General features: G+C 37.1%; 1 long non-coding RNA gene and 1 pseudogene across 1 annotated transcript; both read right to left on the bottom strand.

Annotated features, from left to right (window-relative positions):
- Positions 1-13,799: 13,799 nt before the first annotated feature.
- LOC118038252 (uncharacterized) lies at positions 13,800-18,240 on the bottom strand (annotated as a pseudogene).
- A 234-nt stretch (positions 18,241-18,474) lies between these two features.
- Positions 18,475-21,336, bottom strand: LOC118038251 (uncharacterized). Its single transcript, XR_012169529.1, has 5 exons — positions 20,924-21,336; positions 20,739-20,833; positions 20,114-20,642; positions 19,105-19,379; positions 18,475-19,007 (listed from the first exon to the last, which is right to left on the bottom strand). It is a non-coding gene; the product is annotated as an uncharacterized lncRNA (long non-coding RNA).
- Positions 21,337-27,240: the final 5,904 nt, after the last annotated feature.

Below are 27,240 nucleotides of genomic sequence, written 5' to 3'. Positions count from 1 at the left end.
GTGGTTCGACTCCGGTCTTGCCGGTTATTATATTACTTCGACACTCCTGCACTTGGGAGTAAGACATCAATCTTTTGGTCATGTCAAGTTTTTGGCGCCATTGCCGGGGAGGTAAAATTCTTGTACAAATTATAGTATTTATTTTGTTTTCTTTTTTTGCTTTGTCTTGTATCTAACTTTGTTTCTTTTGTTGTTTCCTTTTCTTTTGTTTTCTTCTTCCTTTATATTCTCTTTCTTCACGTGCATGAGTGTTTGGTCACGTATTATTAAGTGGTAGACTTTTTAGGTATCCTTATCATTTGTAGAATAAAATATAGCCGAAGAAGATAACCAGTCACATTCATTAATGAGAATAACCGTGTTAGGGCACTTAGAGACCACATGAATCCCACAAGAACAAGTGCACCCTCATGCATAGTTTTCCCTCCTGATGCATCCCATTTTAATTTTAAGCCAGACATTATTCAACTTTTACCTTCTTTTCATGGCTTAGATATAGAAAATCCATACTTGCATTTGAGAGAATTTGAAGAAGTTTGTGACACCTATAATGACTTAAATTGTAGCATGAATACCATTAGATTAAAGCTTTTTTCCTTTTTCATTAAAAAATAAAGCTAAAACATGGCTACAAAATCTTAGGTCAGGATCCATTCGTGCTTGGGATGAAATGCAACAATAATTTTTAAAGAAGTTTTTTCCATCTCACAGAACCAACTCTTTCAAAAGACAAATCACCACTTTCACTCAAAAACCAGGTGAAACATTTTACCAATGTTGGGATAGGTATCGAGACTTGCTTAATACTTGCCCTCATCATGGTTTTGAAACATAGAGATTGGTTTCACAATTTTATGATGGATTAACACCTAAAGATAGGCAAATGGTTGAATTGATGTGCAATGGAACTTTTAAAGATAAAAACCTTAATGAAGCAATGGAGTACCTAGACTTGCTAGCTGAAAATTGGGACACTACAGGCACTTATGAGACACCAATTAAAACCCAACCTCATACATCTAGTGGAGGTATGTATAACCTTAGGGAAGATCATGACCTCCAAGCCAAGTTTGCATCTTTAGCTAGAAAAATTCGAGGCATTAGAATTGAAAAAGAGTGGTCACTTAAAATTTGTTCAAGACATTGCGTGTCAAATCTGTGAAACAAATGAACATGCAACCAATGATCGTCCAACTTTGCCTTCTTTCAAGGAATGCCTCCATGAACAAGCCCATGCTTTAAACAGTTTCCAAAGGCCCAATCATAACCCATACTTGCAAACATACAATCCTGGTTGGAGAAATCATCCAAATTTCAGTTGGAAGAGTGATAACAATAATGCACAAACTTCACAGCTACCGTTTCAAGCACACCATAATTTCCAAAATTCTCATGGATATGCACCTCCTTATGCTCCACCTCCTAGAAAAAATCTTGAGAAAACATTGCATGCATTCATTAAAAAGCAAGAGGCAATCAATACTCAACTTGCTCAAGGCATGATAGATTTTAAAGATACTCTTGCAAAGTTAACATCTGCTCTCAGTTTTCAAGAGAAAGGTAAGTTTCCATCTCAATCACAACAAAATCCAAAGGGGCAATACAATGCAAATGCAAGTAGTTCCGGAAGCCAACATATGGATCAAGTCAAATGAGTCATCACTCTTCACAGTGGTAAGGTTATTGAAAAACCCACTCTTGAACCTTGTGAGAAAGATGATGAGTCAATCTCTAAGGGTAAGGAAGGGGTTGAATCTGAACATTGTGAAGAAAATATTGATTCTCCGCCAGCACTTCCATCTCCTCATGCCATGACCAAACAAAGAAAAGTCAATCACAACTCTGAAATCCTTGAAACTTTCAAACAGGTAAGGAGCAATATACCTTTATTGGATGCTATTAAACATATACCTTCCTATGCTAATTTTTTAAAAGATCTATGCACTGTGAAGAGAAAACTAAATGTGAAAAAGAAAGTCTTTTTAGGCGAACAAGAAAGTGCTATTCTTTAGAACAATAATGCTTTGAAATATAAAGACCCTGGTTATCCTACCATTTCTTGCTTTATTGGAGAACATAAAATTGAAAGAGCTTTACTTGATCTTAGAGCTAGTGTGAATTTACTTCCATATTCAGTTTTTCAGAGTCTCAATCTAGGTGAGTTAAAACCAACTTCTGTAACTCTTTTACTTGCTGATAGATCTGTAAAAGTGCCTAGAGGAATAATTAAAGATGTGTTAGTACAAGTCGATAAATTCATTTATCTTGTGGATTTTATTGTCCTGGACATGCAACCTGTTAAAGCATGTAATTAATTACCTATTATTTTAGGACGTCCATTTCTTGCAACTTCTAATGCATTAATTAATTGTAGGAATGGACTGATGAAGCTATCATTTGGAAACATGACATTGGAGATGAATATTTTCAACATTTGCAAGCAGTCCAGAGATGATAATGATTTACAAGAAGTAGATCATATTGAAGAATTAGTTCATGATTAACTTGAATCTACTTTGAGTAAAATTGAGTTAGATGAATCTGAAGATTTACAAATGATTTATTCTCAGGAAGAAATCACGGATGAAAAAGGCACCAAAAATATTGATGCCGATCTTTTGTCAAGAGTGACAACAGATTTAACATCTGACTTCCTACCAATCGATGATTACTCTCCTGACAAATCCTTACTTTCTCTTAGTTCAATGCCTTGGTTTGCTAAAAATATCAACTTTCATGCTTCAGGAGATTTGCCAGCTCACTGGAGTATTGAAGAAAAAGGAAAGTTTTTGAACGAAGTGAAGAACTTTTATTGGGATGACCCTAACTTATTCAAATATTGTCCTGATCAAAAATTTCAAAGATGCATTCCTGATAATGAGGTAAGTAGTGTCATTAAACTTTGTCATTTTGAAGCATGTGGGAGTCATTTCTCATCGAAAAAGACGACTGCAAAAATCTTACAATGTGAATTTTATTGGCCCACCATGTTCAAAGACGCATATGTGTTCTGCAAAACTTGTGAAAATTATCAAAAGTCAGGATTCATTTCAAAACATAAGGAATCTTTAGATAATCTTCTATTGATTTTTGAGGCATATCCTGGTGGAGATGTGCATTGTGCATTTCATGACTTATGACTCCATTTTCATAAAGAACATGATCGACTTAGTCTTGCGAATCTGACTAAAAAAGACCATGTTTGCTAGTTTTTAAGAAAACTAGATGGGAAGCCTATCCCCGACCCATAGAGGGCGTTTAAGCCATTTTTGGACGTAAAACCAAGAAAAGATGTGAGCCACAATCACAACTACCTGTACATACACATGCTTTTTCAAAATAAATAAATAAATAAAGAGAGAGAGAGAGAGTGTGAGACTACGATTGGCCTACATATAGGTGGTGTGATTGCATTTTCAATTTCTTATCTATAAAACTTTGTGTCTTTTGGTTTTATTATTGTGTTTTGTTGTTTCTTATAATTGTTTAAGTGTGTTTCAAGTTTGTCAGTGTTCATTATTTCATGTGATGTCTTCTATACTCTATCTTTCTACCTTAAGACATTGAGGACAATGTCTCATTTTGGTTGGGGGGAAAGGGTAGTAGTTGATATTTAAAAAAAAAAACTTGTTTTCTATTTCATAAACTATTTGCAAAACTGTTGTTACTAGGATGGCAGAGTAAAAGGAGTTCTTTTGTTAAAGTGACTCTTGAGACGCATCTTAGTAAACATTCTTAACAAGATCTATCAGAATACTTCTTGAAATATTCAGGTTTACAAACTCTCGTATTGGTAGCACTTGATTCTACTCATATGCTCATTTAACAAATATTTTTAAATCTTCATTTTCACACACACACTTTAACATATGATTGTGGGTTGCACATTGGATTATTACATTATTTATGTTCTTTTGTTAAAGGTAACAACTAAGGGAAAGGGATAGTACATATTTGATTTGCAAAAAAAAAAATGATAACAAAAAGGTAGATAAGTTTGGTTTTGTAGCCTCCCTAACCTAAGCAATTAAGCCCGCAGGGGTGTTTTAACACTTAATACCCTAAAGTCAACTGACCTGGGAGCTATTGGCCCAACGCTTGTTACATGGGTTAAGGAGAAAAGCTTAAGGGAATCAAACATTGCACTATCTACGTATCAGTATTTGCAACCCGAGTTGCTAAGCTCGTAGGGGTGTCTCAACACCTAATGCCCTAATACCAACTGGTTTGAGAGTCATTAGCCTAAAACTCGTTACATGGGTTAAATATACATTGTGTTTCAAGTTGTATATGTATATAAATAAATAAATAAAAAGAAAAAAAAATAATAATCCCAACCTAAGGAAGTTAGCCTTAAACATTAGAACAAAAATTTGTTTTTCTTCCAAGTAAAGCCCCATAACTATATGTTGATATTTTGAGCACAAAAGAAAGGTTTAGTAATATCTTGTTTAAGAGGTATTGAGTAGATATATAAATTTAATAAGAGTTTGTTTATCTGGATAAATTAAAGTAAGTTAAATGATGAATGCCTTGCTTTATGGAATTTGCAAATTGTTTTTCTATTTTAACGCTTTGATTACTAGGGACTAGTAATAAGCTAGTTGGGGGGGAGGGGTGTGATTAGTACTTAAAAGTGCATATTTATCAAGGTTTTATATCATCATTTTGCACAAAACTCATTTTGACATTGGTTCAAAATAAACTTGTTCTAACAAATTCAAGCGATTCCTATGGACAGGTTTCTTGAAGTGATGAAAGCCTTTTGCTTTTAGTTTAAAGATGAAGTGACATCTGGTTGGTCATAAAAAGTTTAAATTTCAATTTGAGGGTTATTGAGAACCAAATTGAGTTAAAGCATGTATTTTATTTGCATGAATAATGATTTGACCCACACGAGAAAGCACTGCCTACCGATCCATATTGCTTGCCTTTGATCAGAAAGGGCTTGATTAGGTACGTAATGTAGGCTTTGGCTATTGGTTACGAAGAAAAGGATATTTTACAGGCTCAAAAGGTGTTTAAGGGATTTCAAAACTAAGGATCACTTTTGCTTGTTTCCTGACCTTTTGTCTTTTGGATTTGTTTTTCCAAAATAGTCTTTGTACCCCCTAGTGTCGGGTTTGGGCTTTTCTCTTTGTTTTTTCTTCATTTTTGTTTGGTTGAGCATAATTATATCAGTTGTTTTTATGAGAAGCTCAAATCTTTTCGATCGTTTGGATCTTCTTCTTTTCTTTTCTTAACCAATCACAGCATTTATCTTCACTGCTTCATTTGGATGATAATGAAAGTGATAAGGGAGAATCTCATAATTCTCCATAACATACGCTGCTATCCCTTCTGTTACTGTAATATTGCTAATATATAGTTGTAGGATAATTACACAATTAATTGTATCCTCATCTTTCCTATTATATAGCAATGTATAGCTGTCGTTATGTTAATATATAATGAATAAACGTCTCCTTATTAGGTTAAGGAGACATTCAGCCATTCTACTATCTTGTAAACATCTTTATGGTATCAGAGCCTGCTTTACAAATTTCCATGGCCGACATATCTTCTCCTTCATTCCCTATTCTTCCGCTCAATACAATGGTGCATATGCTCACCATTAAACTGACTTCCTCCAATTACCTGTTGTGGAGAAATCAGTTTGTTCCCCTGTTAACCAGTCAAGAACTGTTTGGATTTTTAGATGGCACAATCATCGCTCCAAGTCTCATGGTTACAGACTCTAATGGAGTCACAAATCCAAATCCTTCTTACAGTTCCTGGTTGCATACAGATCAGATGCTGCTTAGTTTACTTTATTCTTTTTTTACAGAGGAGTCTATGAGTGAGGTGCTAGCACTACAACATTCTTATGAGGCCTGGCAAGTTCTTGAAGCCTCATTTTCTAACAGGTCAAGACTCGAGAATTACAACTCAAGGATGAACTTCAGCTGATGCAACGCGGCTCTCGATCCATTGCTGAGTTTTCTCGACTATTTAAAGGTCTTTGCGACCAGCTAGCTGCTATTGGTCGTCCCATTGATGACACAAACAAAGTGCACTGGTATCTGCGAGCATTGGGACCAGACTACAAAATTTTCTCTACCACCATGATGTCACAGCTTCCATTACCATCATTCTCAGATATTGTTCCCAAAGCCTTAAGTCATGAGATATTTGCACGTTCTGTCAGTCATGTGCCTTCAAATTCGATTTATTATGCACAACAAACTTCCAAAATGACAGGAGTGAAGAAATGGAATTCTCGGCCTTCCATGTCTTCTACACCCATTGTCAACATGAAATCATCACCCACCTCCTCTGTTTACTGTCAGTTGTGTGACAAAGAGGGACACTTAGCCAAACGTTGCTGGAGCTTCTTGAAACTCAAGAAGAAGCAATCGGCTCATCTTGCTGAAGCCTTTTCTGCCTGCTCTATTCAAGAACTGAATAACCTTGAGTGGTTCCCCGACTCTGGTGCAACCTATCATATGACAAATAATCTTGCCAACTTGGATGATCCTGCTACTTACTCTGGTAATGAAAGGGTGATGGTTGGTAATGGCCAGTCTCTGCCTATTTCTCACATTGGTTCTATTTCCACAGTTGTTCCTCACAATTCCATTCCTTTGTCTAATGTATTGGTTGTTCCTTGCATTAAGAAGAATCTTATTTCTATCAGTCAGCTTACCAAACAAATTAATTGTCGTGTAATCTTTGATTCTCTTCGTCTTATCATACAGGATCGCGTCACAGGAATGGTGTTGGGGGTCGGTTGATGTGAAAATGGTCTCTATGTCCTCAATCAACATCATCATGCTCTTGTTTCAATTCTTTCTGCCCATAAACTGCGTGCTTCTGTTCAGTTGTGGCATGCACGCCTTGGCCATCCCAATTATCGTATTATTTCTTCTCTTAACAGATTAGGGTCTATTCTTTGTAGTGATAGATCACTGTCAAATAATTCCTACATTTGTGTTGGTTGTCAACTTGGCAAAAGCCACCGTTTACCTTTTTCTTTAAATGATGAACATTGTAGCATGCCATTTGATCGATTACATTGTGACTTATGGGGTCCGTCACCAGTATCTTCTGTTACTGGATACAGATATTATGCTATTTTTATTGATGATTGTACTAGATTTAGTTGGATGTTTCCTTTGAAACAAAAATATGATTTCTTTGATACATTTGTCAATTTACAACGCTATATTGAGACTCAATTCTCCGCCAAAATAAAATCTTTTCAATGTGATGGTGGAACGGAATTTACAAATAATAAGTTTCGCTCCCATTTGCACTCTTGTGGTGTTATTCTTCGTTTAGCATGTCCTTACACTCCTAGTCAAAATGGTGTTGCTGAACGCAAACATCGTCATGTCATAGAAACGGGTCTTAGCCTTATGTTCCATGCTCATGTGCCCATTTCGTTATGGGTTGAAGCCTTTTCTACTGCAGTTTTTCTCATCAATCGACTCCCATCACCGTCCCTTGATGGCAAAACTCCTTATGAAATCCTGTTTGGTAAGTCCCCTGATTACTCTATGCTTCGTACTTTTGGGTTTCTTTGCTTCCCTTACTTAAAGATTACTCACCTTAAAAACTGTCTCCAAAATCTACTCCATGTGTATTTTTAGGTTATAGTACTCTTCATAAAGGCTTTCGTTGCTTAGACCAAAAGTCTCATCGTGTCTATGTTTCCCGACATGTTTAGTTTTATGAACATCAATTTCCTTATAATGATGCCTCCTTTTCTACTCTATAGTCCAATACTGACTATACCTATTTTTTAGATTATACGGATTGTGTTCCTAGTTCTTCTCATGATAACTCTTGTGACTCTTTATCGTCTTCCTCTGTTTTGAAATCACCATGTCTGCCTTGTAGTGATGTTCCAGGTTCCTTGAGTTCTTCTTCACTGCAAGTTCCTATTGTTGCAGCATCTCTCCCTGCCACTACATCTTTGGACTCCACGGTTCCTTCTCCTATGTCTTCACCTTCTCATGTGCCCGCTAACCGCCATCACATGATTACTAGGGGGAAGGCTGGTATTTTCAAACCACGGTCGCATCATGCCTTGACTGTTTTGTCTTCAAATAAGTTCTTTCAGGCTCTTCTTGTTACCAAAGAACCCAAGGGGTTTAAGTCTGCTGCAAAGCATCCTAAATGGCTTTCAGCCATGGATGATGAGATTCTTGCTTTAAAGAGAAATGGTACTTGGACTCTTGTTCCCCAACCTTAATCTCATAATGTTGTTGGTTGTAGTTGGTTCTTCAAAGTTAAACCTTGTCCAAATGGGTCTACTGAACGCCATAAAGCACGCCTTGTGGCTCAAGGTTTTTCTCAGGTTCCTGGTCTTGACTTTTGCGACACCTTTAGTCATATGGTTTGTCCTGCTACAATCCGACTCATATTATCATTAGCAGTTGCTTTTGGATGGCGTCTACATCAGTTAGATGTCAACAACGCTTTTCTTCATGGTTTTCTCAATGAAGAAGTATACATGGAACAACCACTAGGTTACACTAATCCCATATTCCCTCAGCATGTTTGTCGCTTAAAGCGTGCTCTGTATGGCCTCAAACAAGCTCCCCGCGCTTGGTTTCATCGCTTCGGCTCTTTCTTACATACACTTGGTTTTCACTCTTGTCCAGCTGATTCGTCATTATTTGTTTATCATTCTAAGCTTGGGACTGTTTACTTACTTTTGTATGTTGATGACATGGTGCTCACTGGCAGTAGTTCTTTGTTGATTCACACCTTCATTACTCGGCTTTCTAAGGAATTTTCCATGAAAGATTTGGGCGATCTTCATTATTTTCCATGAAAGTTCAATCTAATGAAAAGGGTTTGTTTCTTAGTCAAACAAAGTATGCCCTTAATCTCTTACAAAGAGCTTCGATGATTGATGCCAAACCGATTTCCACACCTTTTGTTGTTGGTCAGCATTTATCAGTTGAAGGACAGTTGTTTTCTAATCCAACTCTGTTTTGCTCTCTAGCCGGTGCACTTCAATACTTAACCATCACCAGGCCCGATTTATCTTTTCAGTTAATTCTATTTGTCAATATATGTATGCTCCCACCGAAGATCATTTTCGTGCTATCAAGCATATTTGACGCTATGTTAATGGCATCGTTCATCATGGCCTTCAGCTTCATAAAGTTTCCACTCATAATCTTCTTGCCTATTCTGATGCGGACTGGGCTGGGTGTCCTGATACACGTCGCTCTACTACCGGTTATGCAATTTTTCTTGGAGCTAATTTAATCTCTTGGTCCTCTAAGAAACAAAGCACTGTTTCTCATTCAAGTTCAGAAGCTGAATATCGCTCCTTAGTTGTTGCCACTGCTGATGTTGTATGGCTTATTCAACTACTTCGTGATCTTTGAGTTCCACTTCCAGCTCCACCTCGCATTCTTTGTGATAATCAAAGTGCAATATTTATGGCTGTTAATCTTGTTACACGCCCTCGATCAACACACATTGCCATTGACTATCACTTTGTCCGAGAACTTATCGCTAATGGCTCTTTGAAAATAGAATTTGTTCCTTCCCATCTGCAGCTTGCTGATTCGCTTACCAAAGGAGTCACCAAGCCTCAGTTTTTCCTCTTTCGAAGCAAGCTTATCGTTCTCCCTTCTCCCAAGCTCACCTTGCAGGGGGGTGATAAAGGAGAATCTCATGATTTTCCATATCATACGCTGTTATCCCTTCTGTTACTGTAATATTGCTAATATATAGTTGTAGGATAATTACACAATTAATTGTATCCTCATCTTTCCTATTATATAGCAATGTATAGCTATTGTTATGTTAATATATAATGAATAGACGTCTCCTTATTAGGTTAAGGAGACATTCAGCCATTCTACTGTCTTGTAAACATCTTTAGAAAGACTAAAAATTACATGATCAATTCCCAGCACCCATCTTCACTGCTTTGTATGGATGATAAAAACAACTCTCTTATTTGCCCCTTAGTGTGAAGTGTGATCCTAGTCAAGGTTATTTCCAAAAAACGCTACTAGGCTCAAAATGGGATTGCAAATGATATATTTCAGTCTTGTGAATGGATTATCAAAGATGATCTTTCCTCATCTCAAATCCACTGCATTAAGGATCAATAGGTCTTGCTTTCATGTGCGTATGCAAAGTGATTTATTCAGTCAAATAAAACTCAGCTTTTGAGTCACCTCATAGTGTTGTTTGTCTTTGTTTTGTCTTTTTTCTTTCAAGTTTTCTAGGTATATATGTACCTACTAAGGAGGCACTTGAATTTCCAGAATGCATTTTTTTGGACAAATATCAACACGATTTTTATTTTTGTACTCATTTTGGAGATCCCAAAAAATATCCTTGAAAGCATATGAGATTATGTATGGTTTTGGAAGAAAGAAACACCAAAGGATTCTTCATGTTGTAGTTTTGTGAGCAATAGTTGCGCTCAAAATGTTATTTACATGTAATAACAACAAAGAAGAGTGTGATATGAACATAAGAAAACACATAATCTTATTTCACAAGAAAAGCTCATTAACAGAGAAAGTCTTGTTCAAAAGCATTAATAAAAGGCAATAACAAGGCAGGCTTCATTCCTCTATTTTGGCGAATTTGCTCTTAGGCTAGCCTCCTCTCAAAAGTTCTATGCAGGGGACTCAAACACAATGTGGAACAACACCATGGTCAAAATTTAAGTTCTACAAAATTCATGGAATTTGGATATGTTATTCGTACAGATACAATCTAAATCATGAACGAAGATCAGAAACAAATACTCTAAACATAAAATATTCTTCCTGAATAGTAGGTTTGCAAGTTTCAGGTTAGTTTGGTTAAACCTTATTTTCTAAAAATTTAATCGTTGGATGAAGATGATACCTTAATATGTTATGCTTATTATGATGAACTACAACTCAACCATTGATTATCTTGAATGATATTATTTGGTTAGTTATTGTTATTTGAAACTAATGTCAAAATTGGCTATGTTACTGTTTATGTTATAAAGATGTGAACCAAAAACAAGCTAACTGTTTTAAGAAATAGCTAGACCGATTTGAGAAATGATCAAATTGTTTCTTAAAACGGCAAGACTGTTTTGACAGCTATTTTGTTGTTGCTTGATTTTGTGTTTTGATCTTTTCTTAGTTTTTCTTTAATTCTTTTGGGGTTTTTTAAGGAAAGTGGATGATTATTATATGGAAAAGAAAAACATAATAGATGTGTATGCATGAAATAAGCTTATATGATTATATTGCTTACATTGGAAAATTAATAGCTAAAAACCTTAAGTTTAATGTGTGATAATGTGAAAATATAAGTGTTCATGAGTAACAAATCCTCAAATTGTTAAAATAATGTGAGAAGTACATTCTTGATTTTCAAGGAGTGAATTTAATATAAGACTTTGGGGTGATGTAAGATAAGCATGAAATGCAGGACCCTAGACCAGCATAACACCATCAGTGAGAGGAACATGTACTTGCTTTTACTCCTTATCTTTTCAGTGTATAATTTGAGTAATCTATTGTTGGAATTTCAATATGTTTGTTATTTGTTATTGGACACAAACTTGTGTATAGTATATGAAGTGGAATAAGGAAACAAAAAGATATGAGATAGGTATGAGAAAGATTATGTTTGAGAAATTAGTTATGTGAAGGAAATAAGGATTATATTATTAGCCGAAAATATGGCATTCATAAGGGATAGTTGAATTGATTGGCAACCATATGGGTAAGCTGAAGTTTATGGCATCCATGGGGATAACCGGATTGATTGACAATTAAGTGGGCTGGCTAGAATTATAGCATTCATAAGAGATAGCCGGATTGATTGGTAATCATATGGGTTAGCTGGATTTTATAGCATCCATGAGGAATAGCTGGATTTATTAACAACCAAATGAATTAACTAGAGTTTATGGCATCCATAAAGGATTACTAGATTTATTGGCAATCATATGGGTTAGCCCGAAAATTATGGCACCCATGAGGGATGGTATTGCTTCCATTGTGGGATGGAAGCCACTGTTTTTTGTTTTCATTGTTCAATGGAAACCACTATTATGTTGCTACGTTGTTGAATGGTAGCTAATGAATTATTGCTTCCATCTTGAAATGGAAGTCATTGTTTGATTATTTTCATTGTGATGAATATAGGACTAAGGTAATGAATTTAAATACTTAGTTAACTATATTAACAGAATTAAGATCATGAAAATGATACTCATGATACCAAGAAGATATTAACGGAGGTGAATAACATGTCAATATGTTATTTGGACAAAGTCAGAATTTGTCAATATGATTAGCTAAGTCAACAATTGGTTCAAGATAATGTAAAAATTGAAATGCAATTTACCTTGCAATGCTAGAAGTACATATGAGATACCTGTGAAAACATATAAGATAAGGTTTGCAAACATAGAAAAGAAAAGATATATATTGATTTATTGTCCATGGTATGTGTATGTGTATATGAATGTCAGGAAATTTCATGATTCTTATTTGTATATTGTAGGTCATCTTGACCTTTCGAGTTACCATGTCCTTGTTGTATCCGCTAGATTTGAACATATATAATCCCCCAACTATGCGATGTGTTACAAAGACCATTTAGATATGTGCATAAGTTTAATGTAACAATCCTTGTAACTATTCTGAAATCGTAGAATACATATGACACACAAAAAGGTTATGTGTGAACAAAAAGAGAACTTGGTAGAATTATAGTAAAATTGTTATGATATGATGAAAGAAACTCTATGATTTTGATGAGGAATGAACAACAAAAAAAATGCAGGAATTGGTTGTTAATGTGTTGAACTACTTGTGTGATGATGTTATTAGGATTTTGTAACAAATAATATACAAACTATGAAAGGACAAAGCTGGGTAGAGTTTCTATATAAGAAAAACTCTACAAAAAATCTCATTATAATTGAGAAAGTTTCCATTGTAATCAATGTGAAGAACAAGTATTCTACTATAGTAAGAAGTCAAGAATAATAATAGCATGAGCTATGTAAAAGGAAATAGAATGATGAAACATAAGCAGTTGATTAAAATAAATGAAATATTTGAGAAGCCGAAGGAAAAGATATAATCATGTTTGTGAAGCAAAAGTGACATGAATTATATTTATTGCGAAATATGGCAATAGTATGAACTAAAAAGGAGTGAAATGAATTGTGCTATGGATTAAAGATGGTTGTGAGATGTATATAATCATAAGAAATTAGATGCGATCAAGGAATAAACTCACAGTATGATCAAATGTATTGCGAAAAAGAGATTGTGATGACATGACCGATCTTCCCGAAGTCAGGCTACTAACGAGCTTAGTGATATTTAAATATGCACAATGATAAGATAAAGATTCATCTAAGGTTAAATTGAAATTTGGCATGAATTGATGTATATATAAAAAAGTTAAGAAATTGATTTTCTTCTTGTAAATGTTAATAACTGTTAGTAACTCGATAAAGCAATTATACCTGGTGAGTTTCATGATTTCATATCTATTTTACAGATATTTTCTAGAAGACTACAACTCCTCGTGAAATATTACCCATTTTTACTGAAATTGTTGGGTTCTGAACTTAAGAATAGTCTTATGATTATTATGTAGAAATAGACACACACGCACACTATTTTTATGCTTACATAATCATAAGGAAACGGAACATGATCAGAAAATTTCGGGGTGTTACAATCAGCTTTAGTTTTTATAAAATAGGTAATCAGGGTCTGGAATCCAAGTAATCTCACTCATATTGCATCTAATATACAAACAATCTTTCAAGGTAATAGAGGAAAGATACGGGAATGTGAAGAAATAACAGAATCCTGCACATACTTGTTGGGACAATCAAGGTCTGGAACCCAAGTAATCTCACTCATATTCCACAAAAACCATGGTGAATTCTCCCACCTTCTTTATAGCTCCTCTCCTGCCAGCTCTCAAAACAAGATTGTTGTTCCTGTTATAAGAAAAGATTCCATTAGCCAAACAGATTATGTCACCTGGCTCGAAAGCATCACACTCATCACCCCAGAATTGGAAGTGAACTGAGGCAGTCTCGTCAGCCACAAGTGCCAAGCAGGTCTTGTTCTGCCCTTCCAATAATTTTCTGCTTTTGTCCAAAACTATAAACTGTGTGTTAATGTTGTTTTCAGCTAGGCACTATTTAGGGCTTATCGCCCACTAAATAAAATACTTAATAATAATTACATTAAACCCAATAAATAAAGCTAAATTAATAAATCTCAACTAAAAGTTCATATAAATTAAACCCAAAAACATAACTTAAAGCTCAATTTCTCAATTGTTTAGGTTATCCTCTATCATCTATCATCATATGCGTGCATAAGTAATATTTCAAGTTTGATATCCCCACCATGTGCTTATATTTTTAGCTCCAACTAAGTCTATAGCATCTGCGATGCCGCATGTTAATTCATGAATGGTAGCGAGTTTTATGGGTTTGGTGGACAACTAGAATAAAAATCACATAAACGATCAACCATGGATGCAAAATCTAAGCTAGATAAAATTGTGGACTGAAATGCAATGGCTTCTTTGCATCCAAATCTAAAGCCAAGTCAATTGCTAGAAGTGCCTGTTTGGTAACGTGGTTGCGGATGAGGTTCACCCGCAACCACATTAATAATGTTTGGTAACGTAGAAAAAACTACTTTTAGCTGGTATGACCCCCTATGTTACCACAGGTTTTGGAGACTGCTTCTCGTGGGGGACGAATCACAACAATGGAGCGTGGCTCCACTGCTCAGTAAACAATGGAACCATACTCCACTATCGCACTGTTCACGTGAACAGTTTATATATATTTTTTGAAAAACCAATGCCAGTGAATTAATTCACTTGCACGGTTCACATGAAATTTTTTTTTTTTTTTATATATATTTTGAAAAAACCAGTGTGAGTAAATTAATTCACTCGCACTGTTCACGTGAACGTGAACAATATTTTTTTTTTGTTTTTTTTTTAAATTAGTTTAAGGTGAATTAAATTTACTCGTACTATAATCTCAATTTTATTCCTAATAATATTTTACCTAATTTTATTGCATGCGCAAAAAATAATGAAAACTGTAGTTCTTATCGAATGAATTTTGTACGTAATGAAATTGTAATTTAAAAAAAAAAAAATTAAGTTTTACTCGAAAAACTAGTATTTAATATTATTTAATAACACTACATAAATTAGAAGGATATCACATGATGACGTAACATTTGTAGAATTTGATTGCAATTCCAATTATGTTTTTTGCCGGGTCCAACTCAGTTAAAAAAAATTCATTTTTTATTTTTATTTTAATTGTGATTTATTCAAAAAATTAGAAGGAGATTGCTTGATAACATAACAAAAAATTTAGTTTTTGTTGTTGCATGCTTAAGAAACCATGGAAAATACAGTCATTGTTGGATAGATTTCGTATGTGATAACATTGCATATAGTTTAATGGAATAATAAAAAATATTTGATATCAATATTATTTATTTCATGATGTAATAATAGTAGTTAAATCTATATTATTTAAATTAAAAATATTTTTTAATTATTTTATAACTTCAATTCGAAAAGCATTTTTTTAACCAAACACATTAAACTACTTTTTGTTCAACTTTAATTTTAACCAAATATATATTTTTCCAAATCAACCTCAACTAAAAATACTTTTTATAAAATAATTTTTTTAAAACTACAACCACAACAACAACCTCAGTACTAAACACACCAAATCATATTTGTCACTAGCCAACGACATATAAAATGGAAATCAAAACAATGATTCACAAACAAGTAAAATTCAACACCCGTCCCGTTGCACCACTATTAAGGTAGAAGATCGATCAATTCCCATGCTGGTTTGACCAAGCGATTTCTGACAAGTCTCTCTTCATTTTTACATTTTTTAGGGGGGCGGAGAAAAAGAAACACCAATATGCTAATTGAATACTTATTCCTGGGTAGGATACCTTGTAGCTTTACAGTTACAAGTTATTTTTGTTATGACACTGTTTCTCTTGCATTTTTTATGCCTTTTGGACTACTTTTATTATATATATTTTTCACTGAATGAAAGGGACAAGCCATGGCTACAACCAGTGCTCAAATCAGGGTGGGCAGAACAGTGATGGCGACGATGAGAGGAAGAGGAAGGAGGCAGATAAAGCGTATCGCAGATTCCAAATCCGAAAGGCTGAGAAAGTGATTGCAGAGCTCCTGCACAACCTCACAAAGGACGACCACATATTCCCTCGTTCCCCATCCCAGAAAGAGCGGTTGAACGTCACAAGAAAGGTCTAAAAATCAAGTCCCACCCCACCACATAAATCCCCTATTCATACCAAGCAACCATTTTCGTCTTGTTTTACTGACTACTTGAATGACGTGTGCTAACAACCAATCATATAAAGAACCCAAAAAAAGTCATTATCAAGCATAGTTCTCACTCCCATCATATTTTCGAATTGTTTCTCCTCTATTGATATGCAAGATAACAGGCGATGAGAGATAAGTTTCTAGCACAATTGAAGAGAGATAATTTGGACAACGCAAAACACAACACTTATGTCTTCGAATAATGCTAACCTCAACCAAATTTGTCAAGGCAACAAAACTGTCATTATCAGAAGAAAATATTATCTTGAGAGGCAGAGAAAAAAATAAAGCTACCTTTTCCCTTCAATCTTTTAAGGTCCCTTCCTCCCACTACACAGCTTTGCCTTCTGCATAAATAAATAACTATAATCTTACAAACACCAATAAAAGCAGAGACAACCCACTTTTTTTTTTTTTTTTTTCCAATTTATAAAAAGATAGAGCACAACACTTCAGAACAAAAAACAAAAAACAACCCTAAAAAAATGCAAACATATACTTCAAATAATAATGTTTTTAAAATACATGCCAATGATTTTTTTTTTCAAAAATTATTTATCAAAATAATTTGAGAATACAATATTTTAATTTAAAGTAAATAAAAAAAATAAATATTTTATAACTTTTTCAAAAAATATTTTTAAAATACAAAATAATAATAATAATAAAAAGACATAATCCAATAGTCCACCAAAGGCAAAACAACAGGGCCAAAAAGCAGAAAACATAAGCAACCAAACACCCAGTATTGAAACCGAAGAGAAAAAAATCATGCACAAGTTTCTAGTAGAGCTCAAAGAAATGGGGCCCCATTCTCTCTCTCACACATCTTCTAAGGAATACTAGCAAAGGAAAAGAAGAAATAATGCCACCCCCCACCAAATAACATGGCTATAAAAAGACATTAGATCAGACAAGTGATGATTGAAAATCAAAACAAAAAGATCAAAGGCAAAATAATCGAAAAACCTGGTTTCAATCCAATAAAATTGCAAGAGACTAAACAAATGGCAAAAAAGTAAACCAAAGGCAGAGGAATCGAACTCCCTGGTTGCATTCCCACAAAATTGCAATGAAAAATTGAGACTGAGTGGGTTGGCAACTGACCATGGCTGTGCGAACTGAACCAAGCATCGAAGCCCACCCAAATTGAGCAGCCCATCTAATTTTCATTCAAATGAGTTAATTTTTTCGAAAAATCAAACCCCCATTCCCTCTAACAGAATAAAAGTCGAAACATCAACACGTTATCCTTTTAATAATTAGCAGTGGAATCCTAACATTACTAAAACAAATAGATAGTAAACAACTCAATAGTTTTTCTTTTTTTACCAAATATTTATTTTTATTGAAGAATAGCAAAGAAGTACCGAATATCTGTTTCTATAAGATAAAAAGACAAGGTTACAGATCCAGGTGGATTCGAACCACCAATCTCTCCAGCGCGAGGCTTGGGCGCTCTTACCGAGTTCGAGCTATTGGATCTCAACATATTAATTTTCATTGAAATTTTGAAGGTGTTATTTAGTAACTTGTAGCAAGTGACACCTCGGATCCAAAAAAGAATGATCTCCGCTTACCATAAAATTTCTCAGAGCAAGGACGGAAAATTAAGCATCAAGGCATTAGACAAAAAAATTAAGGCAAACATGAGGATGATTCTCAGTTTGTTCAAAACAAATAAAAAGTAGATTTATTAATAGAACATAGAAATGAAGTAATTACAGTGAATGCTTTTATTAATTCATAACTTAAAATTGAAGTTATATGCGTGAAAATAACCATGTTTACCTCAATGATACAGATCACATGCTCATTGCACCCTGAACCCATTTCCACATAAGACCTATGAAAAAACCAATTCCTATCCCTTTAGGAACTGTCATACAAGACCAGAACCATCAACATCAAAAGGTTTGACTTTTATATTGGTATTTACGCCCTCGAACACCATCTACTAGGACAAAAATAAAACATCAACATACCTTGGGCAGTGCTAACCTAAGAAAAACCAAACCAAGTTTTTCGATCATGATACCTAAGAAGAATTGAGTACGAAGACACTCATAATCATAAATTATGTACACATTGGAAAAAAAATATTGCAAGAACCTGGATTCTGTTACCTTCACATGGATATAACTCTTTTAAGGATACAGAAAACGCACGCTTGATGTAAGAAAGACAAAATGTAATCTCTTGGATTAAAAAAGCATTCCATTAGCCAAACAAGCTTAGCTATTGAAGGAGAGAAGAACACTGATTGATGTTCCTAGCAGAAAGGAAGGCTTCTCGATGCAAATAATACTGGTGGTCCATAAACATCACATAAGGCTGATGAATAGTGCAAATTGTCAACCCAATCACTCGTTTTCATTCATTAAACAGTCTTGACCACTGAAATTCTCCTTCAAGATAGATCTTCTCACGAGGGTCACCATATCATTCACGAATTACAACTGAAGCATATGCCGCAAAGCAGAACTCAATATTGAGTTGGCAATCCTAAAAACGCTTTCAGTATAACAATCAAGGCCTTGGCCAGAAACCTTGGTGCTAAAACACAGGCTTGAGAGAAACAAGATCCCTTGCCCAGATCCCTGCAATTAAGAAGCATTATACATCAGTATCAATAATACTCAAAGGGCATACGAGCTAAGACGCATCACTTCATGCAAACATACAACATAGTCTCACCTAAGTCAGGCTCATGTGTCTACGCATCACTTCGTCAATTAACATCTGATCTTGCACCACTAATTCTCCAGTTTCTTATCAAAAAGTGAGAAGGCAGCACAAGTGAACTCCAGAATCAAAACTTTCTCCAAATGGCTGAGTTGCTGGACATGATATATTCCAACAAAGATTTGAGTAGAAGATCATGATGCAGCAATCATTGATTGCCCTCCATATTTCAATTGCAGGAACCAGCATTGGGAGCTTACAGGAGTGATAGGTCTTCCAAATACATTCTGGAAGTATAGATGTGATCAAAACACTATACAAGCTGCGATACTACCGTGGTTACAAAAGATGGACAATCCATAACTCCTCCCGAATAAATACAGTATGCTATATCAAGTGAAACACTAACGGAGAAATTTTGGCTACAAATATAGCATATCATCATAATGAAACGAAGAGAATAAATATTAATATCTAAATTGAGATCAATAAAATAGAAAGGACGAGGTCAAGATACTCCGAATTAAAACCAGAGCACATGGTTCGCAGCAGTTAACTTGTCTTTGCAGTGGGCTAGGATCGGGTTTTATCCTTTACTTGAATGGAGCAGTTGAGCGTCATAAAGTGCTGGACGTTTCAATATTAGTAGATTGTAGGCAATTTAAACCAAAACCCGTGAAGAGATCACGCAAGTGGTCAGAAAAGTCAGTTTGCAGACGTTGTGAGCAATGGCTAGTATGCCATGGTGAAGGTAGCTGCAAATCAAACATCTCGTTATTTCGGTGCACGTGTGCGTTAAGATACCAAGGCGCACATATTTATCTCTACCAGGTGTAAACTTACATGATCCTTTCTCAATAAATAATACTGTTAATGAATAACAAGGGCCGTTGGGCAATTGAGAGCAGTGTGATCAGTTCGTGTTATCATATTAAGTATGAAATAGTTACTGTTCCACCAGAAGCTGGAGGTAACGACAAATAATATATTTGGAAATTGATATGGCAATAGCAGAGAATACCTTTGGGTGATGTATTGATGTTGTGGGAAGTGCTGATTCCTGCTGATGCCTTGAGTTCCTTGTATGATGCAACGTTATTGGTATCCGTAAAAGGTTGAGAGAGAGAGAGGGAAAGAAGGAACCCATAACACAGAAGGGGGAGAGCCGGGCAAAATAAATAAATAAATAATCCCGTGCCATTTCCCCCTTCAAAACCCAAAAAAATCTTTTTTTATTAGGTTTTTTGACCTGCCATGCAAGCGCACCTGTCATGGCAAAGGTCTGGCTGACACATTCAACAAGCATCAGATATCTACATATCTCTTCACCTTTTGATCTATCCAAGCACTCTCACACCAAACCACTGATAAACTCTATAATTAATATCGTCCGAGAGAATCATTGCTGAATATATTAGCAAGCACATGTAAATAATAATTTACTCATAACAAACTCATTAGCAGCCTATTAATGCTCACTAAACACTGGCACAACGCCAACGCCTCCAGCTCCATCCCGTAAAACGGACAATCAACGTAGCCCGTGTAATCTGTTTTAGGCCAATCCAGAAATTAATACAGCTTTTACAAAAATACAAAACAAAAACCAAGTAAATAAACCCTATATCTTAAAAAACCCAGAACACCTTTTAAGTGTTCCTGCATGGAAGAGATCTCTTCCTCAGCAAGAGATCCGAATTCAAGACAAAAAAATATCTTTTCACCAAATCGAAGCACAAAACTGAAAAGGATGCGAAATATAAATCTTTGAAATTCAAGAAGAATATAAAAAATCAAAGATCAACAAAATAGATCAAGCTAAAAATCATACCTCCATAGACTAGGTTAATTGGCAGCACGATCCTCAAAAATCTTCAGATCTGACTTCAAGCCAAGATATACATAACCACATCTATATCAGATCTATTTAGGCCAGGAGGCCTACCGCAAGAAATCGGAGCCGGAACCAAGAGTATCCATGATCAGAAGATAGAACGTGTCACGATCTACTATAATTTGAAGACAATTAAGAGAGAACAGGAGAGGATTTATTAGGATCTGAAAATTGTGATTGTAGAGTGGAATATTATTAGGGGGAAGAGGCGTCGTGAAGAGAAAAGATATGATAGCGCAATAGGGGAAGGAGTCTAATATGAGATCCAATGGCTGTGATGTTGACTAAGCTAATAATCTACGGTACGATTTGCGAGTTTTGGTTAGGAGGTGGTTTGTGCTTGCCTGTTCGGCGATTAGTGAGGAAAGGTTCTCATGTTACAACGACTAATTTTTTATGACACGAGTTTGATGACATGTGTTTCTTGACACGTTGGCTATTTCGGAAAGAGGACACTGTATTCCCCACGTTGAGCTGGAAATGTCCCGCACCGAACTTGGGATAAACATAGTCTTCAATCTTTTCTTCTCCTAATTTTTTTCCTAGCATAGTAGCTAGGGTTTTAGGGTTTAGAATTTTTGAAAATTTTAGATTTAAGGTTTGAGGTTTGGGATTTTATGATTTCGGGTTAGGGTTTCGGTTTAGGTTTAGGGTTAAGGGGTTTAGAGTTTTAGGGTTTCGAGCATAAGGTTCAGGGTTTGAGGGGGTTTAGGGTTCTGGATTTAGGTTTAGGTTTCTGAATTCGGGTTTTAGGGTTGGGGATTTGGGTTTAGGGTTTTGGGATAGAGATTTAGGGTATACGGTTTAGGGTTTAGGGTTTAGGGTTTACGGGTTTAGGGCTTAGGGTTTAGGGTTTCGGGTTACGGGTTTAGGGTTTAGGGTTTAGGGTTTAGGGTTTCGGGGTTAGGGCTTAGGGTTTAGGGTTTAGGCTCAGGGTTCGGGTTAGGTTAGGGTTTAGGGCTTAGGGCTTAGGGCATAGGGTTTAGGGCTTAGAGCTTAGGGTTGAGGCTTAGGGTTTTTAGGGTTTAGGGTTGAGGGTTTAGGGTTTAGGGTGTAGGGTTGAGGGTTTAGGGTTTGGGTTTGAGGGTTCAGGGTTCAGGGTTCCGTGTCGGGTTAGGGTCCGGGTTTAGGGTTCGGTTTAGGGTTTAGGGTTTGGGTTTCGGGTTTGGGGGTTTCGGGTTTGAGGGTTCAGGGTTCAGGGTTCAGGGTTAGGGTCCGGGTTTAGGGTTCGGGTTTAGGGTTTGGGGTTTAGGGTTGGGGTTTCGGGTTTGGGGTTAGGGTTTGGGGTTTTGGGGTTTTCGGGTTTCGGGTTTAGGGTTTCGGGTTTCGGGTTTCGGGTTTTAGGGTTTCGGGTTTAGGGTTTAGGGGTTAGGGTTTCGCGTTTAGGGACCCCGAGGGTCGTGGCGTACCGGTAGAGAGCGCGCGCTCCGCATAAGCGGGACGGGTTCGACGCTGGGCGCTGTATCCCTCGTAAGAGCCTCGGGCAGCAGGAGTTTCGTCCCCGTACTAGGCCTGGGCCTGCCCAGCGGCACGCGTTCTAGGTTTCGGGCGGGGGCCTTTCCCTTCTTATCCAAAAAAAGTTTAGGGTTTAGGGTTTAGGGTTTGGGTTTAGGGTTTGGGGTTAGGGTTTGGGGGTTAGGTTTGGCGGTTAGGGGTTTGGGGTTTGGGGTTTCGGGGTTCGGGTTTAGGGTTTCGGGTTTTCGGGCGTAGGTTTAGCGTAGGGCTTAGGGCGTTAGGGCTTAGGGCGTAGGGCTTAGGGCTTCGGGCTTAGGGTTTAGGGCTTAGGGTTTTAGGGTTTAGGCTTAGGTTTTTAAGGGCTTAGGGTTTTAGGGCTTGGGGTTGGGTTTGGGTTTAGGGTTTGGGGTTTCGGGTTTCGGGTTTCGGGTTTAGGGTTTCGGGTTTCGGGTTTAGGGTTTCGGGTTTAGGGTTTCGGTTTGGGGTTTGGGGTTTGGGGTTTGGGGTTTCGGGGTTCGGGTTCGGGGTTTCGGGTTCGGGGTTTCGGGGTTCGGGTTTCGGGTTTCGGGTTTCGGGTTTCGGGTTTCGGGTTTCGGGTTTCGGGTTTAGGTTTAGGGTTTAGGGTTTAGGGTTTAGGGTTTTAGGGTTTAGGTTTTAGGGTTTAGGGTTTTAGGGTTTTAGGTTTAGGGTTTAGGGTTTAGTGGTTTAGTTTAGGGTTTTAGGGTTTAGGGTTTAGGGTTTAGGGTTTTAGGTTTTAGGGTTTAGGGTTTAGGGTTAGGGTAGGTTTAGGTTAGTTTAGGGTTTAGGGTTTAGGGAGGGTTTAGGGAGGGAAAAAATAAAAATGGGTGAGAGCAAAGCTGCTGAGAGCGACTTTGAAGAAGAAGCCGGCTGCCCACTGTCTGATCGCAGGTGACCTCCATCAACACTGATCCCATCGTCAAAACAGTCCACAACCATTGCTTTAACCCTTCACCGAAGCGCTTTCTTTCAACAGCCTGCCTAATAACCTTCCACCGATCTCTTCTTTTCCTTCTTCTATACTTCTCCCTAAAAATCCTTTACAACTCTCAGTACTTACCCCCTTTCATCATGTCGACCACCAAAACCACAAAAACCTTAACAACAAGGCACAAACCACCAAATCTACACCTACAACCACTTCATGGGCAGATAGAGTAGGGTCTCCGACTCTAGCACAAGATTCACTTTGGATCCTAATCCCACGACAAACAGGCTGGCCACTGTCTTAAGATCACTGAACAGGAGTTGTTGGAGAATACATCTCAATGACGAGGTGCATTGTAGGTTTTTTTCCAGGCTTTTAAAATGCCTTTTCATGCTGTGAATGCCAATTGCCTCTCGAGCTTGGGTCCATTTGGCCTTAGAATGTAATGACAACAACCAATGGCTTCATGTTATTTCGGTTTTAAAACAGAAGAGGTAATTGCATGCCGTCCTAGAGAAGGGACCATGGATGTTTGGAGGAAAGAATATAATCCTCCCCAGCAATGGCATCCACGGTTTAAATTTGACAAGAGTAAAATATCCACTTTGCCTGTGTGGATCCGACTCCATGGCCTCCGTTCCCTCTTTGTTCTAAACAAGGATTAAGTAAAGCCTGCAAGTATGGTTGGCCGACCCCTATCATGTGATGCTCTCACTTACAGCTGCACCAGGTTAGACTATGCAAGATTGTGTGTTGAACTTGATGCTTCACTGCCATTTATTCACAGTTTTGATATTGATTGCCCTTTATCTGCTGAGCCTATAACCGTTACTGTCGATTATGAGTGGAAACCATCTCGCTGTGGCAATGCATGTTTTTGGCATTCCTGTCCAATACCATCAATCCCAAACCCAACCATTTCGCCAGCCCACAAATGACCAGCCTTCCCCACGTCCCCTACTACCAACACCCACAATATTACCTCTTATTTCAGCCACAGATGCACTCATTGACAAGCCAAATATTGTCACTTTACCAGATGTAAAACATACCCATAGAAGCCAACATTCAACCACATTAACCTTCCCTATCCCCACAACCATACAACCAACATCACCTATACCTCAAAACATTCCAGTGCTACCCCTTTCTCCCAACCCCTTGCCTTTATCTCCACCACAAATCATAATGATCCATTACCAGCCCAAACTAACCCTGCCCAATGCATATTTACGGGTACTAGAGGATGACAGTGCATATCTAGTAAGGCTGAAGACAATACGTTTGAACATCACTACTTCAATGCACATGAATGTGTAGAAAGCAAAATGGATTCTCTACGAACCATTAGTGATACATCATCTACTGCCATAGACACACATTGGGAGTGGCACTTCTTCCACTGCTATAGAAAAACATTGGGTAATTCACCAACTTCAGCACCACGTACTGCTACTGTGCCTCAATCCCCATCTCCATCTCCTAAGACAGTTAGGAAGAAGAAGGGTCGAAAGCGCAAGAGGCCAAGGGCCATTAATTTGCAGCCTGTGTATATCATCCAAATAAATGTTCATAGTTGGAAGCTGGAACATATGGGGTCTAAATGGCCTCAACAAAACAGAAAATTGCTCATGAATGGGCAAAAAAAAAACAATCTTGACATTTTTGGACTCTTGGAAACAAAGGTGGCTGCTGCTAATTTAGCTCGGTGAACAACTTCTAGCTCCTTCAACCTGGAAATACTGCTCCAACATTCATTCCTCACCAACCTGCCGAATTCTCGTTGGCTGGAATTCTCAGAAATTAAACCTCACCTGCATACATTCAACCCCCCAATGGTTGACTTGTGAGGTCACTCAAGTAAGCTCTCCTTCTCCCATTAAAATTACATTTATCTATGGACACAACAAGTCCAGCTGCCAGGTTATCCCTCTGGGATTATCTTACACATGAAAGTCAGTCTACTGCTAGAACCCCATGGATAGTGTTAGGCGATTTTAATGCCATACTGCAAGCCAGTGATCGCTCGGGAGGGATACTAATTGGCCTAGCTATCAAGATGATTTTAATGCATGCATTACAGAGTCTGAATTACTACAAGTTCCATATACGGGCCTCAAGTATTCATGGCACAATGGACAACATGGAGATTACACCATTCAAAAGAAACTTGACTGATATTTGGCAACCCTTGTCTATTTTCACAGTGGCCTACAGCTCATGCAAATTTCCAACCTCGAACCATTTCTGATCACAGTGCAATGGTATTACAACTTCAGAGCCACAATAGTCCTCGTCGATCTTCTTTCAAAATTCTTGAATGCATGGGCTGACCGAATGGATTTTTTCTACCTATGTCCAAGAATCTTGGTCTCACCCTGTTCATGGTAATCCCATGTTCAAATTGACAACAAAATTACAGCGCCTGAAAGACCCCACTACATCAGCTCCATCGACAACATACAAGTTCAATAACCAGTAGAGTGGCCCAAGCTAAAGATGCATGGATATCAGCACAATTCACCCTTGATGAAGAACCCCGCACAGCCTGCTGCTAGAGCTGCTGAACGACACCTTGCATTCCCAATACATGCAGTTATGCAAAGATGAAGAGTCCTTCTTCAAACAGAAAATCAAGAATCCAGTGGTTGCATTTAGGAGACCAGAACACAAAATTCTTCCAAAAATCCTTATTGCACCGTCAGGTAAGAAACAGAATTCATACTTTGCAGGATGAAGATGGCAACTTAGTCCATGATCAGCAGGAGATAGGGAACATCGGCAGTCACATATTTTGAACGTTTGTTAACAGCTCCAAATTACACACAAACGGCAGAAGTTATGGAATTATTTCCCAACAAAATATCAGAAGCTTCAAGTTTAGCTTGCATTGCCCCTATCTCTAATGATGATATCAAATCAGCTTTGTTCTCAATCCCTGATAATAAATCACCAGGCCCGGATGGATATAATGCACTCTTTTTCAAAAAATGTTGGGACATTATCAACGTTGATTTTATCGCTGCAGTAAGGTATTTCTTCTCCAACAATGCTCTGCCCCGGTGTGTTAATGCAACAGTGGTTGCACTGGTTCCAAAACTAGAAAACCCCACAAGCATGAATGATTTTCGCCCTATTTCCTGTTGTAATGTGCTATATAAATGCATTTCAAAGCTGATTGTCAACAGATTAAAGGATGCACTTACTGATGTGATCGGCCTCTCTCAATCTGCATTCTTACCTGGTAGAAGCATTTCGGACGCTGATATCTGTTTCTATAAGATAAAAAGACAAGGTTACAGATCCAGGTGGATTCGAACCACCAATCTCTCCAGCGCGAGGCTTGGGCGCTCTTACCGAGTTCGAGCTATTGGATCTCAACATATTAATTTTCATTGAAATTTTGAAGGTGTTATTTAGTAACTTGTAGCAAGTGACACCTCGGATCCAAAAAAGAATGATCTCCGCTTACCATAAAATTTCTCAGAGCAAGGACGGAAAATTAAGCATCAAGGCATTAGACAAAAAAATTAAGGCAAACATGAGGATGATTCTCAGTTTGTTCAAAACAAATAAAAAGTAGATTTATTAATAGAACATAGAAATGAAGTAATTACAGTGAATGCTTTTATTAATTCATAACTTAAAATTGAAGTTATATGCGTGAAAATAACCATGTTTACCTCAATGATACAGATCACATGCTCATTGCACCCTGAACCCATTTCCCACATAAGACCTATGAAAAAACCAATTCCTATCCCTTTAGGAACTGTCATACAAGACCAGAACCATCAACATCAAAAGGTTTGACTTTTATATTGGTATTTACGCCCTCGAACACCATCTACTA

The sequence above is a fragment of the Populus alba genome, chromosome 4 (assembly GCF_005239225.2).
Source record: "Populus alba chromosome 4, ASM523922v2, whole genome shotgun sequence".
NCBI lineage: Eukaryota > Viridiplantae > Streptophyta > Magnoliopsida > Malpighiales > Salicaceae > Populus > Populus alba.
The sequence above is the reverse complement of the archived record's forward strand: the minus strand, read 5'-3'. Positions and strand labels throughout refer to the sequence as shown.